The sequence below is a fragment of the Glycine soja genome, chromosome 7, assembly GCF_004193775.1.
Source record: "Glycine soja cultivar W05 chromosome 7, ASM419377v2, whole genome shotgun sequence".
NCBI lineage: Eukaryota > Viridiplantae > Streptophyta > Magnoliopsida > Fabales > Fabaceae > Glycine > Glycine soja.
Window position 1 is genome coordinate 35,541,601 of NC_041008.1, and position 19,601 is coordinate 35,561,201.

The window sequence follows — 19,601 nt, forward strand, 5'->3', positions numbered from 1 at the left end:
GGGTGATCGACTTTTTACACCAAGAGGCAACCATGTGGATGGATCGGTTTGCTCTTACCTTGAACGGGAGTCAAGAACTTCCCCGATTGTTAGCCAAGGCCAAGGCGATGGCAGACACCTACTCCGCCCCCGAAGAGATTCATGGGCTTCTCGGCTATTGTCAGCATATGATAGACTTAATGGCCCACATAATTAGAAATCGTTAGGAAACTTGTATGGTCTCTCAGACCTTGACTAGATATGACTTCCTTTTTGAAATAAAATGAGTTGGTCCCATGTTTCTACTCCAAAAAGCTTGTGCAAATGAAATCACTCCTACATCTCATCTCTAGCATGCGTTTTCTTTATTTACCCACTCCTCACGTTTGGTTTTTTAGGGAAAAACACCATAACTAAACGCGCCGCAAGGGATCCCTATCGCACCAGATCCAAATCTAGAACGATGGGTGATCAAGAGGAGACGCAGGAACAGATGAAAGCCGACATGTCGGCTCTGAAAGAACAAATGGCCTCCATGATGGAGGCCATGTTAGGTATGAAGCAGCTCATGGAGAAGAACGCGGCCACTGCCGCCGCTGTCAGTTCGGCTGTCGAAGCAGACCCGACTCTCTTGGCAACTACGCACCATCCTCCCTCAAACATAGTAGGACGGGGAAGGGACACACTGGGGCACGATGGCAGCCCTCACCTGGGATACAACCGAGCGGCTTACCCTTATGGATTGCCGCCCAACTATTCACCACCCATCTTGCAAGAAGATGCGGGCCACATTGCTTCTCCCGTCCATGAAAAAGAGCCTCCTCAGCAGCCCGACGAAGTCCATAAAGACCCTCAAGATTATGCTCGGAGGGATGTCGAGTTTTATCCCCCGATCCCCGAAGGGCCGGCACCAGGCACGTTGCCTCAACCCAACATCGCAGCATCGCCAATAGTTTCGTCTATGGAAGGGCCGCCCCCGGCAACTGAAGAAAGGAGGAAGCTCGATCTCCTTGAGGAAAGATTGAGGGCTGTGGAAGGATTTGGGGACTATCCGTTTGCAGACATGACGGATCTTTGCTTAGTACCCGATGTTGTTATTCCCCCGAAGTTCAAAGTGCCGGACTTCGACAAGTATAAAGGGACGACTTGTCCCAAAAACCATCTCAAAATGTACTGCCGTAAGATGGGCGCCCATTCTAAAGATGAAAAGCTGTTGATACACTTCTTTCAGGATAGCTTGGCCGGAGCTGCGGTAGTGTGGTACACTAATTTGGAAGCTTCCCGTATCCGTACTTGGAAGGATCTGATTACCGCCTTCCTAAGGCAGTATCAGTACAATTCTGATATGGCTCCTGACCGTACTCAACTGCAGAATATGTTCAAGAAAGAGGGTGAAACCTTTAAAGAATATGCGCAGCGATGGAGGGATTTGGCGGCACAAGTAGCTCCTCCCATGGTTGAGAGAGAGATGATCACCATGATGGTAGACACTCTGCCAGTGTTCTACTATGAGAAGCTAGTGGGTTACATGCCGTCCAGCTTCGCGGATCTGGTGTTTGCCGGGGAAAGAATCGAGGTTGGATTAAAGAGAGGAAAGTTTGATTACGTTTCCTCCACAAATGTGAACGCCAAAGAATCGGGGCACAGGGGCAAAAAGGAAGGAAGGAGATGCCCATGCCGTCTCTTCAACACCCGCGTGGGTCAAACCCCAGCAAACACCTCATGGTACCCATCAGTACGCGCAACATCACCCAAGCTTCTCGGCTCATGCTGGGAACGCCTCTAGTTCAACACCCGTGCAGCCTAAGGCACCCACCCAGAGGGAAGCTCCCCAAGTTCCAACTCCGAACACGACTCGACCGGCCGGTAATTCCAACACGACAAGGAACTTCCCTCCGAGGCCATTGCCGGAATTCACCCCGCTCCCAATGACGTACGAAGATCTTCTACCATCCCTCATCGCCAATCATTTGGCCGTGGTAACTCCCGGAAGGGTCCTCGAACCCCCTTTCCCGAAGTGGTATGACCCTAATGCAACTTGCAAGTACCATGGGGGTGTCCCGGGGCATTCCGTCGAAAAATGCTTGGCCCTTAAATACAAGGTCCAACATTTAATGGATGCCGGATGGCTGACTTTCCAAGAGGATCGGCCCAATGTGAGGACCAACCCGCTCGCCAATCATGGAGGGGGAGCAGTTAATGCAGTTGAATCCGATAGGCCCCACAGGTCTAAACCTTTAAAGGATGTGGCAACCCCTAGGAGGTTTATCTTTGAGGCCCTACAAAAGGGAGGTGTAATTCCCCATAGTGGGTGTAAGGAGGATTCCTGTTTGCTACATTCCGGCGAGATGCATGACATGGAGACGTGTTTGGAAGTAGAGGAATTGTTACAACGGATGATAGACCAAGGTCGACTAGAAGTCGGCATTGAAGGAAAAGAAGAGCAGCATATATGCATGCAATCTACGGAGGGGAGCGGTGTTGCGAAGCCCAAACCCTTGGTGATATACTTCACTAAAAGTGCAGCCTCGCAAAAGCCCGGGCACCCCTTAATGGCCAAACCTGTTCCTTTCCCGTACCAAAATAGTCACGCGGTCCCGTGGAGATATACACCTCCGGGGAAGAAGGAAGAAGAAGTCACTGACGTCAGCTCGCTGTCAGCTAAAGTAACAAATATCACGGGGCTGAGTGGTGTGACCCGTAGTGGTCGTGTGTTCGCACCTCCGGACCTACCAGTCCAACCCGCCGACGTCAAAGGAAAAGGAAAAGTGGTGGAGGAACAAGATGGCGAAGCACCCCACGCTTCGAATAAAGATATTCCAGCAAAGGGGCCCCCAGAGAAAAAGGATGGTAGAAAGGAGGTGTCGCTAGAGGAAGCCAGCGAGTTCCTTCGCATAATTCAGCAGAGCGAATTCAAGGTTATCGAACAGCTCAACAAAACCCCGGCTAGGGTCTCGCTGCTGGAGTTACTTATGAGCTCCGAGCCTCATCGGGCTCTGCTAGTAAAAGTGCTGAACGAGGCTCATGTGGCCCAAGATATCTCGGTAGAAGGTTTCGGAGGGCTGGTCAACAATATCACTGCCAACAACTATCTTGCCTTCGCCGAGGAAGAAATCCCCGCCGAGGGGAGAGGGCATAATAAGGCTTTACACATGTCAGTCAAGTGTATGGACCATATCGTAGCCAAGGTACTCATCAATAATGGTTCCAGTTTAAACGTGATGCCTAAGAGCACTTTGGAGAAGTTACCATTCAATGTTTCCCACTTAAAACCAAGTTCAATGGTGGTTCGGGCCTTCGACGGCACTCGCCGAGAGGTTAGGGGAGAGATCGATCTCCCAGTACAAATAGGCCCTCACACCTGTCAAGTCACCTTCCAAATAATGGATATTAACCCCCCCTACAGCTGCCTGTTGGGGCGCCCGTGGATCCACTCAGTGGGAGTCGTGCCGTCTACGCTCCACCAAAAGCTGAAATTCGTAGTGGAGGGGCACTTGGTCATCGTGTCAGGCGAGGAAGATATCTTGGTAAGCTGCCCATCCTCCATGCCTTATGTGGAAGCCGCAGAAGAATCGTTAGAAACTGCTTTCCAGTCTTTTGAGGTGGTCAGCATTTCCTCCGTGGACTCCCTCTTTGGGCAACCTTGTCTGTCCGATGCAGCGGTAATGATGGCCCGAGTTATGTTGGGGAACGGTTTTGAACCCGGGATGGGTTTAGGAAAAAACAACGGCGGCATAACTAGCCTGATAAATACTCAAGGAAATCGTGGGAAGTATGGTTTAGGCTATAAGCCCACTCAGGCAGACATGAAAAGAAGCATTGCGGGAAGGAAGAACAATGGTCAAAGTTCGCATTGGAGACAAGAAGGTGAAGGAAGCCCGCCCTGCCACATAAGTAGAAGCTTTATAAGTGCGGGTTCGGGAGACAAAGGTCAAGCGTTCGCGATATGCGAAGATGATATTCTGAGTACTTTGGATTTGGTACGACCATGCTCTCCTGATTTCCAGCTGGGAAATTGGCGAGTGGAGGAACGCCCCGGCATTTACGCAACAAGCATAATGTAAACCTTTACGGTTTTAAAAGCTCTATAGTTGGGCCTAGGCTTTAGAGTTTTTCCTTTTGTTAAGGCTTTGTGTCTTTTGTTTTTGAATTTATAATACAAGGATCTTTCTTCATCTGTTCCTGGTCTCTACCCATTCTCATTCATTTGCATGTTTACTTCTTTTTCTGAAACGGCAGATCCGATGACGAGTCCCCCGAAGGTACTAATACCTGGGACCCGTCTATCGACTTCGAGCAAGAAATGAATCAAACGGAAGATGAAGGAAATGAGGATGTGGGACTTCCCCCAGAACTAGAAAGAATGGTCGCCCATGAGGACCAAGAAATGGGGCCTCATCAAGAAGAAACAGAGCTAGTAGACTTAGGAATTGGCAGTGGAAAGAGGGAAGTAAAGATAGGTACAGGTATTACCGCACCTATCCGTGAAGAATTAATAATCCTGCTAAAAGACTACCAGACATCTTTGCTTGGTCATACCAAGATATGCCCGGTTTGAGTTCTGACATTGTACAGCACCGATTACCTCTAAATCCCGAGTGTTCCCCGGTAAAACAGAAACTAAGGAGGATGAAGCCCGAAACATCCTTGAAGATAAAAGAAGAAGTGAAGAAGCAATTTGACGCTGGATTTCTGGCCGTCGCTCGGTACCCAGAATGGGTTGCCAACATCGTACCAGTTCCTAAAAAAGATGGGAAAGTACGAATGTGTGTAGATTATCGGGACCTGAATCGGGCCAGTCCAAAGGACAATTTTCCTTTACCACACATCGATATCCTCGTAGATAACACGGCCAATTTCGCTTTATTTTCCTTCATGGACGGTTTCTCTGGTTACAATCAGATAAAGATGGCGCCCGAGGATATGGAAAAGACTACTTTCGTCACCCTGTGGGGAACGTTCTGTTACAAGGTGATGTCCTTTGGACTCAAGAATGCCGGGGCAACTTATCAACGGGCCATGGTAGCTTTGTTCCATGATATGATGCATCAAGAGATCGAGGTCTACGTGGACGACATAATTGCTAAATCTAAATCTGAGGAAGAACACCTTGTCAACCTGCGGAAGTTGTTCGAAAGGCTTAAGAAATATCAATTAAGGTTGAACCCCGCTAAGTGTACCTTTGGGGTCAAATCAGGGAAATTGCTTGGTTTCGTTGTAAGCCAGAAAGGGATAGAGGTAGACCCCGAAAAAGTGAAGGCTATCCTTGAGATGCCGGAACCCCGTACAGAGAGGCAAGTCCGAGGGTTCCTGGGGCGCTTGAATTATATTGCCAGATTCATATCGCAGCTCACCGCCATTTGTGAGCCGTTGTTTAAACTCTTGCGCAAAAACCAAACTGATCGGTGGAATGAGGATTGCCAAGAGGCTTTTGGAAGGATCAAAAAGTGCCTAATGAATCCTCCCGTGCTTATGCCACCAGTACCTGGAAGGCCTCTCATTTTGTACATGACAATCTTGGACGAATCAATGGGGTGTATGCTGGGGCAACATGACGAATCTGGGAAGAAAGAGCGCGCTGTTTACTACCTAAGTAAGAAGTTCACGACCTGTGAGATGAATTACTCCTTGCTCGAAAGAACGTGTTGTGCTTTAGTATGGGCGTCCCATCGCTTAAGGCAGTACATGCTGAGCCATACTACCTGGTTGATATCCAAAATGGACCCGGTCAAGTACATCTTTGAAAAGCCAGCTCTCACAGGACGAATCGCCCGGTGGCAGGTCTTGCTATCTGAGTTTGATATAGTCTACGTCACCCAAAAGGCGATAAAAGGAAGCGCTTTGGTAGATTATTTGGCCCAACAGCCTCTTAACGACTACCAGCCCATGCATCCGGAATTCCCGGATGAGGACATCATGGCCTTGTTCGAGGAAAAGTTGGACGAAGATCGGGACAAATGGACTGTATGGTTTGACGGAGCGTCAAACATTCTAGGTCATGGCGTTGGGGCAGTGTTGATCTCTCCGGACAATCAATGTGTACCTTTCACAGCCAGGCTAGGATTCGACTGCACCAACAACATGGCCGAATATGAAGCATGTGCCCTAGCCGTCCAGGCAGCAATTGACTCCAATGTCAAACTACTCAAGGTGTACGGCGACTCAGCGTTGGTAATCCATCAGCTGAGAGGGGAATGGGAAACTAGAGATCCCAAGCTGATACCCTACAAAGCCTACATCAAGGAATTGGCTAAGACTTTCGATGAGATCTCCTTCCATCATGTTCCCCGCGAGGAAAATCAAATGGCGGATGCACTTGCTACGTTGGCATCTATGTTCCAGTTAACACCGCACGGGGACCTACCCTACATTGAATTTCAGTGTCGTGGCAAACCCGCACATTGTTGCCAAGTGGAAGAGGAACGGGACGGAAAGCCTTGGTATTACGACATCAAGCGATATGTCGTAAGCAAAGAATACCCGCCAGAGATTGCCGACAACGATAAAAGGACGTTGAGGAGGTTGGCAGCCAGTTTCTTCATGAGCGGAGGCACACTGTATAAGAGAAATCACGACATGACACTCCTGCGATGTGTGGATGCCAAGGAGGCAAATCACATGATCGAGGAAGTCCATGAGGGCTCGTTTGGAACGCACGCCAACGGGCATGCTATGGCCAGGAAGATCTTAAGAGCAGGTTATTACTGGCTTACCATGGAAAGTGATTGTTGTGTCCATGTGAGGAAGTGCCACAAATGTCAAGCATTCGCGGATAATGTCAATGCCCCACCGCATCCCCTGAATGTCATGTCCGCCCCTTGGCCTTTCTCCATGTGGGGAATAGATGTCATCGGGGCCATTGAGCCCAAGGCCTCGAATGGTCATCGCTTCATCCTCGTAGCAATAGATTATTTCACCAAGTGGGTCGAGGCGGCTTCATATACCAATGTCACGAGGAATGTGGTGGTCAGGTTCATTAAGAAGGAGATCATCTGCCGATATGGTTTGCCAAGAAAGATTATCACGGACAACGGCACCAACCTGAATAACAAGATGATGGGGGAAATGTGCGAGGAGTTTAAAATCCAGCATCACAATTCCACACCCTACCGGCCAAAGATGAATGGAGCCGTGGAAGCAGCCAATAAGAATATCAAAAAGATTATCCAAAAGATGACCGTGTCATACAAGGATTGGCACGAGATGCTCCCATTCGCGTTACACGGTTACCGGACTTCAGTGCGAACGTCAACTGGGGCAACGCCGTTCTCATTGGTATATGGGATGGAGGCGGTGTTACCATTTGAGGTAGAAGTCCCGTCATTAAGGATCTTGGCAGAATCCGGATTAAAGGAATCAGAGTGGGCTCAAACACGCTACGATCAGCTCAACCTCATTGAGGGTAAGCGCTTAACGGCCATGAGTCATGGGCGCTTGTACCAGCAAAGAATGAAGAGCGCGTTCGACAAGAAAGTACGCTTACGCAAGTTCCATGAGGGAGACCTTGTGCTAAAGAAAATGTCCCATGCTGTCAAGGACCACCGAGGGAAATGGGCCCCGAACTACGAAGGGCCTTTTGTTGTGAAGAGGGCTTTCTCCGGAGGAGCCCTGGTGCTTACCAACATGGATGGCGAAGAGCTACCTTCACCCGTGAACTCTGATGTCGTCAAACAATATTATGCTTAGAAGCTGGGGCAATTAAGGATGTCGCTACATGTTCTCTATCTTTATGCATTTTCTAGATTTCCCCCCGGGGATTTCCGGTCCGTTGTATCTCTTGTTACGATCTTTCAAAGAAATGAACATGGATTTGAGGCTTTTAGTCCTCACGTTAGTTTCACACCTTGCGTTAATTTGTGATCGCCTGAGCCCTTCCGCTCAGTTCATGGGATCCCCCAAGCGCTTAATTAGAATTGAACCTGAACCAACTTTCCCTAAATTTTCTGCGTTTGAAAACATTCATGCATACGCATACGCATACGCATGTATATTGTTGTGGTAAAACAGGGGCAGGATCACCTTGGGCTACCTTCTGGAGTGAAGACAAAACATGAACGGCAGAAACCAATCAAGGTAGGGTAATGATGCGGCCAAGATTGGCCATACTTGGTTGTTTATTACTTGCAGGTACTTAAGGATGAACGCAAGCGGGGATGGGGTCACGACCGACCGATCGTTGCTCTTCTCTGTGCGAAACAAGCAGGGAATGTCGCTGCAAGGCAGCCCCGTATCCTTTCTATTTTGCAGCTTTCTTTTACTATTTGTTTGTTTTAAAAAGGAAAAGAGTAATAATAAGATAAGTAATCAACGCCTAATTCTAACCTAAGTAAGTTCAAGTTAGGCAAAATGCTAATCCATGAGAAGGGAGGGGACATGGTTAATGTTCCCCTCAAAAAAAAAAAAAAAAAAAAAAAGAAAAAAAAGTGCAGGTTAGCTCGCCTGGGCGAGCCACCCCTGCACCAAATTATAAAAATGACGAAAAGGGGGGGGGTTTACATTCAAAAACTTCTTTTCCCCCCTTTTCAAAAGCCATACTCACGGGATTGACGAATTTGCAGCCCTAGGGTCATCCTTTTTCGCATTTTTTGATTCCGTTTTGCGCTTTTGTTCATCACCAACAAGTAAGTATTCCATCCCTAAGCTTTCTAGCTTTTCATTGGTGTATTTTGATCTCCTTTTGGTGCTCTAAATTGTGGGAGTGTGCTCAAATATATGGGGCAATTTTGATTTGTTTTCTTGCTTGATTAGGTTGAATTAGGGGTTGGTATGAGATGGCCCTAGGCCTATAATGCATTTTGAAACAATAGGACATGCCACATTGTCCCCGTTCTCTTGCTATTGATGCCTAAACGCGCGCCCACCAAGTGTTCGGTGAAATGCCTCAATGGCATTAGCGCGTGACTTTTGTAAGGAGACAACCCATGGGGTATTTTGGTTTGTGCATATTTTCTATTCATTCCCGAAAAAGGCTAGAGTAATTGCCCCACATATATCCTAGTCCTAGAAACTGAAATTTTATGCAAAAAGAGCACAAAAGGAGGTGCATATTGGGTAAAGTTACCCTTTTTGGCCAGCAATCAGTTGTGGGCCACGCTACAATATTTTCCCTATGCCTAGATGGTTAGGAATTTTGCTCATCATAAATGTGTAGGTTTAGAATAGGTAGCAAAATACCTTTGGCAATTTACACTTTGGGTATGATAGCAAAATACTTGGATGTATGTACATATAATTTTTGGTAGTCAAAATGTCTCACAAAAATATACATAAATATGTTGCATGTTATGTAAAGAAGATACATTACCAAAAAATGTATACCTCTTAATTTGAATACAATTTTAGTCAGCAAAGGAAAATATACTTGAATTTGCATGCGGCTTTAGGTAGCAAAAACTTGAAAAGAGCATGAAATGTAGCACCTTATTGTGTAGATAGTCAAGATTCATCATGAAGTTTGTGTATGTATAGGTGTTAGAAATACCAAGATGTGCACATGTGCAATTTTTGGTACCCCAAAATGCTTTGAGTATGCATGTATGTGAATTTAGCCAAGGAGGTGTGTGATGTAAGTAACAAATACACCTTGGAAGTACGTGTAAATAATCTAGGTAACGAAGCTGCCTTGATTGTATATGGGTGCATTTTTTACGGTTAATAGAATGTCTTGTGCAAGAGAACGTTTGTAAGGAAATATGCGCATAAGCTTGCTCTAAATTTACATTGATGTTTGTATTTATGGGAGGAGGTTGTATGTCATTTTTGTTTTAAGAATAGTATCCCACTGGTAAAACTAACTTTCCAAATGTTTGCCTTCGCAGGAAATGGCCCCGAGAAAGCTTGCCTCAAAGAGGTCCAGGAAGGACAAGGCAGCAGAAGGAACTAGTTCCGCTTCGGAGTATGATAGTCACCGCTTTAGGAGCGCGGTACACCAGCAGCGCTTCGAAGCCATCAAGGGGTGGTCGTTTCTCCGGGAGCGACGCGTCCAGCTCAGGGACGACGAGTATACTGATTTCCAGGAGGAAATAGGGCGCCGGCGGTGGGCACCACTGGTTACTCCCATGGCCAAGTTTGATCCAGAAATAGTCCTTGAGTTTTATGCCAATGCTTGGCCAACAGAGGAGGGCGTGCGTGACATGAGATCCTGGGTTAGGGGTCAGTGGATCCCGTTCGATGCCGACGCTATCGGCCAGCTCCTGGGATATCCGTTGGTGTTAGAAGAGGGCCAGGAGTGCGAGTATGGCCAGAGGAGGAACCGGTCTGATGGGTTCGATGAGGAGGCCATCGCCCAGTTGCTATGTATACCGGGGCAGGATTTTTCCCGGACTGCTGCCGGAAGACGGGTGCGGATCATGCGCACCAACATGACCACCCTGACTCAGATATGGATGACTCTGCTGCTCAGCAACATCCTGCCCACCGATCATAATTCCGACCTCCCCATGCCGAAGTGCCAGCTGGTGTACGCCATCCTGACACGGATGAGCATCCATGTGGCTCAGTTGATCGCTGATGCCATCTATATTTTTGCAGGTATGGCGCCCACTAGGCACCCTTTGGACCCAAATAAGTCCAACAGGGCCCTGGGATTCCCCGCACTGATCACGGGACTCTGCCAGTCGTTCGGAGTCCCCGTTGCACCTACCAAGGTGATTCGGCCGCCCATCACCCGGGTTTTTATTGAGAAGTACTGTACCCAGAGAAAGGGTCAGGGTGATGCTCCACAGGCCGCAGGCGCGCCCCCACCACCTCATCAGGCTGGCTAGGCTGGGGCATTTGACATGGAGCAGTATTTACGGCATTTGGTTCGCCAGCAGGCGGCCAACCACCGAGCACATGTACGGACCCATGACTGTCTGTACCAGATGAGCCTTAGCATGCAGAGCCAGGGCTCCGCTTCCTTTTCATGCTCTACTCCAGACCAGTTCAGGGCAGAGGTTGCATGGCCCGGAGATTGGCCCGAGGCCCAAGCAGGAGAGGCACCCCCAGAAGCTCTCGGCGATGGAGAAGAGGCCCACGAAGATGAGGAGATGGCCGATTTGCTTGACTTCTTGGGAGGGAGTGGAGATACGTGACTGGGAGATCCCCAGATTCATGTTTTCTTTCGTATTTCTTTTGTCATTTTTATTCTATGTTATTGTTTTGACTTAAGAGACTAACGTTTGTTTTTGTTGTTTCGATTGTCATTTGTACAGCGCATACATTTTTGTTTAGATTGTTGCGTTAGTATTTATATATCACTACTATCAATGATGTTTGAAATTCTGGAACCGTGTAGAGTTCTTCGTTTAGGAACATCGTCCAAAAGTATATATGTAAAATAAACAAAAAATCATGATAAAAATAAAAATAGAAAAGAAAAGAAAATGAAATGGAAAAGAGAACAAAAGGGAAAGAAGAGGGCAAGTAAAGAAAAAGAGAGCAAATAAAAAAAAAAGAAGAAGGCAAGTAAGGAAAAAGGTGGAAAAAGAGAAAATAAGTTGTCTAGCTAAAAAACGACATGCTTTTGAAAAGAGACGATTTCCAACTTTTCTTTGAAAAAATTCATTGATCATAACCAATTTTTGGAAAATGTGTCTACACCTGAAGGGTGAATACTGTGAAATTTCCCCGGACGCCCGAAATGGACTTGGAGGAATGCACAAATTGATAAAAGAACATATTTTGGAAACATTGGGTTGATTTAAAATAGAGGAAATGAATCCTGAGCCCTAGCATCACATGACCATAAAAATTTGACACTTGAGTGTCCGCATAGGTGCATGCATGACCAGTTTTGCATAAAGTTTCCAAATCATCATTTTTGCATTTGTGTCATGGAAATAATGTGAGGCATCCCTTTTATCCTTGAGCCAAACCAAACCCCGACATGTATCATGTCTAGCCATTCTACAAACCTTGAGCCAAAATCCTGACTCACCATAATCCTTACCCTCGGAAGCAAAAAAAGAAAAGAAAGGAAATTCCCAATCAAAGAGTGGGAGAAAGCAAAAAGAAAAGAAAGGAAATTCCCAATCAAAGAGTGGGAGAAAGCGAAAAGAAAAGAAAGGAAATTCCCAATCAAAGAATGGGAGAAAGAAAAAAAAAAGAAAAGAAGGAAAGAAAGCTCCTGATCAAGGATCGAAAGAAAACAGAAGAAATGTGCAGAGAGGTCTTTGGACCGGGCAATATCTGAACAATACAGAATTATCACCAAATGAACAAAAAAGGAAGGAAAGGAAACCACGACCTAAAATGGTCTTCTCCCTTTAATTACCAACCAAAATCCCGTGCGCTAGCGACCTTTTTTTTCTCTCGCCCCGCACTAAACAAAAAAAAAACAGAAAGAGAAAAAGCCAGGAAAATCAAAAGCCAAAAACACACAAAAGCCGAAAAACTCCCCAAAAGAACCCATTCCCAAGGGAAGCCCTATTGATCCATGATCACGCATGTGATTTTTGATTTGATAGGAAATAATTTGCAAAGTCAAGTCATGACATATCTATGGTTCGGAATTAGGATGAAACACTTACCTGTGCGAGATTGATACACTTTGAGTGATTTCTTCTATTTTGTCGAACCCGGTGTTTCCTCTAAATGGTCAATTAGAAACGAAATGCTAACATCCAAAATCTCATTTATGGTTATGGGAGATTTCATCAGCAGACTCTCCTTCCCCGGTAGACGCATTGTTTTTCACTCAAAAAAGCATATGCTGCTCTAAATCAGTTGGAATATTTGTCTCTTTGCTAAAGCATGTTTGCATTTTAGTGGAGAAAACACCGAGACTTTTTCAAGTCTCACAAGTTATCCAGAACTACGTAGGTCTGAGTTCCTCATTGGAGGATACGTAGGAGCAAGAGCCTCGCTTTTGTTGACCACACCGCCTTTTGTTGCCATGACTCAAGAGCTGGTAGCCCGCGGAGACACCTTACGGTTATCCGCACCTCGTCATTCAGTGACCCCAAGTGTGATTGACGAGCAGAGACCAATATGGTCATCTGCGCCCTTTCCGGAGATGTCATCATTTTCCGATGGAGACTTTTCAAGTCTCACAAGTTACCCAGAACTACGTAGGTCTGAGTTCCTCATTGGAGGATACGTAGGAGCAAGAGCTTTGCTTTTGTCGGCCGCCCCATAATCTTTGTCATACTGACCCTGAGGTCATGATACGTGCACCCTTGTATCATCCAGAGGCGGCGGGCCCGATGATACGCGGAGATACCTTATGGTTATTCGCACCCTTTTGTCATCCAGAGGCGGCGGGCCCGATGACAAGCAGAGACCAAGTTTGGTCATTCTGCACCCTTGTATCATCCAGAGGCGGCGGGCCCGATGATACGCGGAGATACCTTACGGTTATTCGCACCCTTTTGTCATCCAGAGGCGGCGGGCCCGATGACAAGCAGAGACCAAGTTTGGTCATTCTGCACCCTTGTATCATCCAGAGGCGGCGGGCCCGATGATATGCGGAGATACCTTACGGTTATTCGCACCCTTTTGTCATCCAGAGGCGGCGGGCCCGATGACAAGCAGAGACCAAGTTTGGTCATTCTGCACCCTTGTATCATCCAGAGGCGGTGGGCCCGATGATACGCGGAGATACCTTACGGTTATTCGCACCCTTTTGTCATCCAGAGGCGGCGGGCCCGATGACAAGCAGAGACCAAGTTTGGTCATTCTGCACCCTTGTATCATCCAGAGGCGGCGGGCCCGATGATACGCGGAAATACCCGAGTGGTTATCCGTATAAACATTCTTTTGCTATCTGTAAGACAGAACGCTTGATAGCATGCAGAGGCTGACATAGTCTTCTGCACCTTTTGTTCCTCCGGGAACAACAAGTCATTTACATGCGGAAATTTCATGGTCGCCCGCGACTCTCGTCAACCGAGAGGAGCGAAATTAGTGTCATACACTGATTTTCGGGGACCTTTGCTTGATGACATGCGACCATTCTTTGGTCCTTGTGAGGTGCTTGGCATCCATCATTAGGCAATTTGTGAAATTCTAGGAGCGACAAGTCATGGTCACCCGCGACTCTCGTCAACCGAGAGGAGCCAAATTAGTGTCATACACTAATTTTCGGGGACCTTTGCTTGATGACATGCGACCATTCTTTGGTCCTTGTGAGATGCTTGGCATCCATCATTAGGCAATTTGTGAAATTCTAGGAACGACAAGTCATGGTCACCCGCGACTCTCGTCAACCGAGAGGAGCGAAATTAGTGTCATACACTGATTTTCGGGGACCTTTGCTTGATGACATGCGACCATTCTTTGGTCCTTGTGAGGTGCTTGGCACCCATCATTAGGCAATTTGTGAAATTTTGGGAACAACAAGTCATTTGCATGTGGAGATTTTATGGTCACCCGCGACTCTCGCCAAATCGAGAGGAACGAAATTAGTGTCTTATCTTTACTTTCCTTTTATCTCCAATAAAAGACAAGTAAAGAGGGGCAACTGTCATACCCTAATTTCGTCCGGGGACCTTTGCTCGATGACGTGCGACCATTCTTTGGTCCTCGTGAGGTGCTTGGCACCCATCATTAGGCAATTTGTGAAATTCCAGGACATGCCGAAAAACCAAAAAAATATTGATGCACAATCCGTAAGTTTCCGTGACACACCGGAAATCAAATGGAAGCATCGTTGCATAATTAAGTGAGGTTCCGTAACATTCCGTAAGTCAAAAAGGGGATGATTATGTAATCCGCAAGGTTCCGTAACATTACGGAAAGAAAACAAGTATCGTTACGAAATTCGTAAGTTTCCGTAACTTTACGGAAAAAGAATCACCAAAAAACAGCAGAGGGGGTGTACTTAGTAAAAATGGGGGTGCAAATAGCACCCAGGCCCACTTGGGCCCTCCGGAACATTCCTCCAGAAGGCGGTTGCTTCTGGAGGAAGCAACCCTGCTCGCCTGGGCGAGCTGAGCTCGCCTGGGCGAGCTGGGCGGCAACCACCTCCCCTATTTTGCTATAAATAGGGGAGGAAGGCAAGAAGGAAGGGGTTCAGCCCCTTTGGCACTTCTCTCTCTTTCGAATTTGCTTGGAAAAATTGTTTCCGTGAAGAAAATCTAAGCCGAGGCGCTTCCGAAACGTTTCCGTAACGTTTTCCGTGAGGAATTTCGCAAAGATTTCAACCGTTCTTCGACGTTCTTCATTCGTTCTTCATCGTTCTTCGATCTTCAACGGGTAAGTACCTCGAACCAAGCTTTTCGATTCATTCTATGTGCCCGTAGTGGTCCACATTGTGTTTCGTGCATTTTTATTCTCGTTTTGTTTACTTTTTATACCCCCTGTTGACGTGCTTAAGCCATTTTACTTAAGTCATTTCTCGCTTAACTTAAAAATAAAATAAATTTCCACCGAACGTTTGAATTGTATTATCCATTAACTTCGGTTAAAATAAATTCCGACCGTTCGGTCGTGCCGTAACCACGTTGGAAATCAAAAAGAGGTAAAAAATAATATAATAATCAAAAAGACATCTTTTAGTAAAATAAAGCGGAAAATCAAGTGGACGTTTTCTCTTTGGGATTTCTCATTCTTAATCGAATTGATTAATAACTAAAGTGAAACTAAAGGCTAAAATCAATTCGCCTAGTCAAGCTCGTCCATAAAAAATAGGCTTTTGAAGTTTGTCATTTCATTTCCTCACTAAGTAAAATGGATCATTTTTAAGGTCCAACGCCTTAAAATGATCACCTCTTAAAATAAAAAAGAATCACTTGATAAAAAAGAACTACGTAGGTCTGATTTTCTCATCCCAAATTGAGGAATACGTAGGAGCAAAGGGAAACACCCTTGTCGACCACAAAAAAGGGAAAAATATAAAAAGGGTATAAAAGGATATAAGGACATAAAAAGGAACGTAAAAATCAAAGTCATGTTTGCACATTCGATTAAAGGCTGCCGTCCCTTGGGGCGGACGTGTGGGGTGCTAATACCTTCCCCGTGCGTAAATACAACTCCCGAACCTTTTACTTAAAAGTTCGTAGATCGCGTCTTTTCCGACGTTTTCCTCAAATAAACGTTGGTGGCGACTCCGCGCGTATTCCTTTCGTGGAACACGCATCCCGCGAGTCTCGCGTCGCCCTCCCGCCGAAGGGTAGGTTGCGACACTAGTCTAAGGAGCCGTCTACTATGATGAAGAGTCTCCACTAGTCGCTATCCCTCTAGGGCCGCTCTCCTCCATAGAGTCTGCCTCAAATGCTGACATGACGTCCTTTGGAGAATCCACATTAGGGAGTGCGTCCTCATCACCCTCGGGAAAGTCAAGAGCATCCACAACAGGCTCAGGAGGTAACTCCTCTGGGTCCTCCTCAGGGTCTTCTTCAGATGACGAAACCTCTATCACTTGGACTGGCTCCACTAGTCGATATGGAGTAGGTGTAGGTAATATCCACTCCACAGTTCGCTGAAGCGTGAGTGCGGGTTCCTCTGCATGTACCAATGAAGTAGCCGTGAATCGAATCGTGCCACGGAATCGGCACCTCGCATTGCCTTCGAGGGTCTCCCAAACTCCCTCTAGGCACTCCATCTCCACTCGATCATGGATTAATTGCGCTGCCATCACGATCTACAAGAAATAAGAGAAAAGGGGGTAGACTCTTTCACGAGAAATCTAACTACGGGTAACAACACAATGCGTCCCATAACCGCTACATGTAGTTAAAAGGTATGCCTCAAGGGTTTTCTTCTCTGGTAATCGATTACACAGCATTGGTAATCGATTACCAGAGGCCAAACTCGAGTTACACAGCTTCAGAACATGGAAACCTGCAACTTACACTGTGTAATCGATGCCCGGGTTGGGTCGCGATTGGTGAAGCTTGGTTTTGGGCAATAGCACCCCACCTGACGTCCCCAAGGTCTCCTGACCCCCGTGACATATCTCCAGGTACCACTCTGTGGTCAACAAATAAAAGTAGGAAGACTGACTCTTCCACACTTTCTCACTTCAAGCTTGTAGGATTATGGGGTACCCGTCATATGTGGTACGAGGTGGCGATCGGGAGATGGTGCAAATCAACTCTCCCACATCCACAAATCACACACGAACCCACCATCCCCAGTTGCCCACCTTCAACTGAGCTCACGTACTCCCACGTAGCCCTTATCCTCGTCCCTCTCAGCACCGGGTCCCCATCAACCCCTCCAAGCTTCCTCAATATCCAAGCAATTCAATATCAAAACATCATGAACTACCCTAAACCAAACCATTCAAACACAATGTTAGATGTTAAAAGTTATTTTCATCTTGTTTGGTTGCTATAGCCAAGAGGACTCGTCAAAATTTATTAGAGAATATATTGCTAAACAATTTCTTAACACCTATGCACTCTTGCGTGATCCCTCTATAGTCAATTATATGAATCATACAGAAAAGAATGAAAGATGTTTCATGAAAGAGTGTTCCTTCCACAAGTCACTAAATCCCTAGCAATTCATACAACATTATTTTTATCTAATTACATCTATAACATCCAATTACCAAAGCACGAGACAAAACAATCTTGCATTGTTACTCATTACAACAAAGCAAATGGGCATAGCAAATCATTGCAAGAGAAACGATCACATTGAAAGAACCAAGTAGCTAGGATCCATTGCAGGCCAAAGACATGTATAAAATATTGGCCACCATTACAATAACAATTCTCATACAATGCCGATGCACAACCTTTGGTCAAAAATCTCACACGAAATGATAGAATCAGCAATTCATAATAGCACATCATTTAAGGGAGACCACACTATTCCAAATCTAAAAATTCTAAAAGAGAACATGTTGTTATCAAATTGTAGTATGGTCTCAATCCTATAGTCACATGGTAGGCATTCCATTTAATATTTATGCTTACAATTTTAAAAGCAACCAATGTAAGTGATCATAGAGTCAATCTAATTCTAGTTTGTGATATTACTCAATTGAAAATACCATTTCAATAAATGTCGGAGGGAAATTGTTCAAACATAACCATTTTTTGAAAAACAAACAACTAAGGTTACTTGATCCCAGATGTTCAAATCCAAGTGAAGCCCCTTTGCCTCAGCTTAGCCTATCTTTCCCTTTCCCCACACCAGATCTTGGACTTGTAAACAAAATAAAGAAGAGAATAGGTGACAAAGTAAAGAACAAAGTCAATGACCAAGCAGAAGCAACCGTATGACCAAATCCATACTGATAAAGCATATAGCTGCATAAAAATACATATATGCCCAGCATCTGCAAGCGATAGGCATAAACTGGAGGGTTACATAAAAACAAACTATTCACATTGTCTCTTACCATTTTCTATTTCTATATTACTATCGTAACATTTTCTTTTATCGGCCAATATTAGTTATTAGTTTTTGTTAGTCAGAGAATTTGAACCTACGACCTCTCCTCTCCTTCCTTCATTGAAACAAGAGATCTTGTACAAAGAAGAGATAAACTAAATGTTTTATCTTATCAAAATGACTACACTACTAAAAAAAGCACATTCTACATCGGTTGTTTACCATCGTCCTAGGCAACGTCGTAGAATGTTCGCATCTACGATGACGGTTCCCAAAAAAATATCTTAGAAAAGCTATAATTCTAAGACGATTTTCAGGAAAATAACCGTTTTAGAATATATTTTTTTAAAAAAATAAAAATAAAAAAATTGAGAATTCTAAGACGATTTTTTCAAAAAACCATCTTATAATTTATTTATTTTTAAAAAATAAAAATAAATTAAGGATTCTAATTCTAAGACGATTTTTCGTGATTTTTTAACAATTTTTTTTTAAAAAAATTGAGCATTTTAAAACGATTTTTACAAAAATCATCTTAAAATGTAAACATTCTAAGATGATTTTTCAAAGAAGCATCTTAGAAAATTTATTTTTTTTAAAAAAATTAAAATTTTAAAAAAATTTAAAAATAATGATGCTGAAAAACTGAAGTGGGTCGATCCCCTTGACTTTCATGTTTGAAGTGGATACACAATTACACATACACAAAGACACAAAGGTGCATACCTCTGCGTATTATGTGAATGTGACTAACAAAAGAACTAGCTATAAAGCAAAAGAACCACCACCACGCACTATAAGAAAAATGACTTATACTTACAGACTTCTTTTACCTACAGTCATGAATTAGTATAGGTAAAACTAAAAAATACTTCTATCTACAATGGATGAATGTAGGTAAAACTTAATAACTTGTACTTACTATTATTTGGTGTAGGTAAATTCCTTAGACTTTTACCTACAACTATTTTATGTAGGTAAAACTTAAAAAAAAATTATGTCTATGGTCGATTAGTGTAGGTAAAACTCACTACAAAAAATTCATTATATACCTATAGACACTTTCAATGACAATCATTATAAGTGTTTAATTTAGACAATATTTATTTTTAGATTTAAAATTATGGATATATGTAACTTATACCTATATATGATAAACTATAGATATAAGTATCATTTAACTATATTTTTTTTTATTTCTATCATTGTTTATTTTAATGATGAATTTAAAATCATGAGTATAGATAATGTATACATGCAAATATATAATTTTGTAACTATTTATAAATAAGTTTTGGTTGGATTGGATAAGTGTAAATAGAAAAAAAAATATAATTTCAAAGAAAAAATATAAA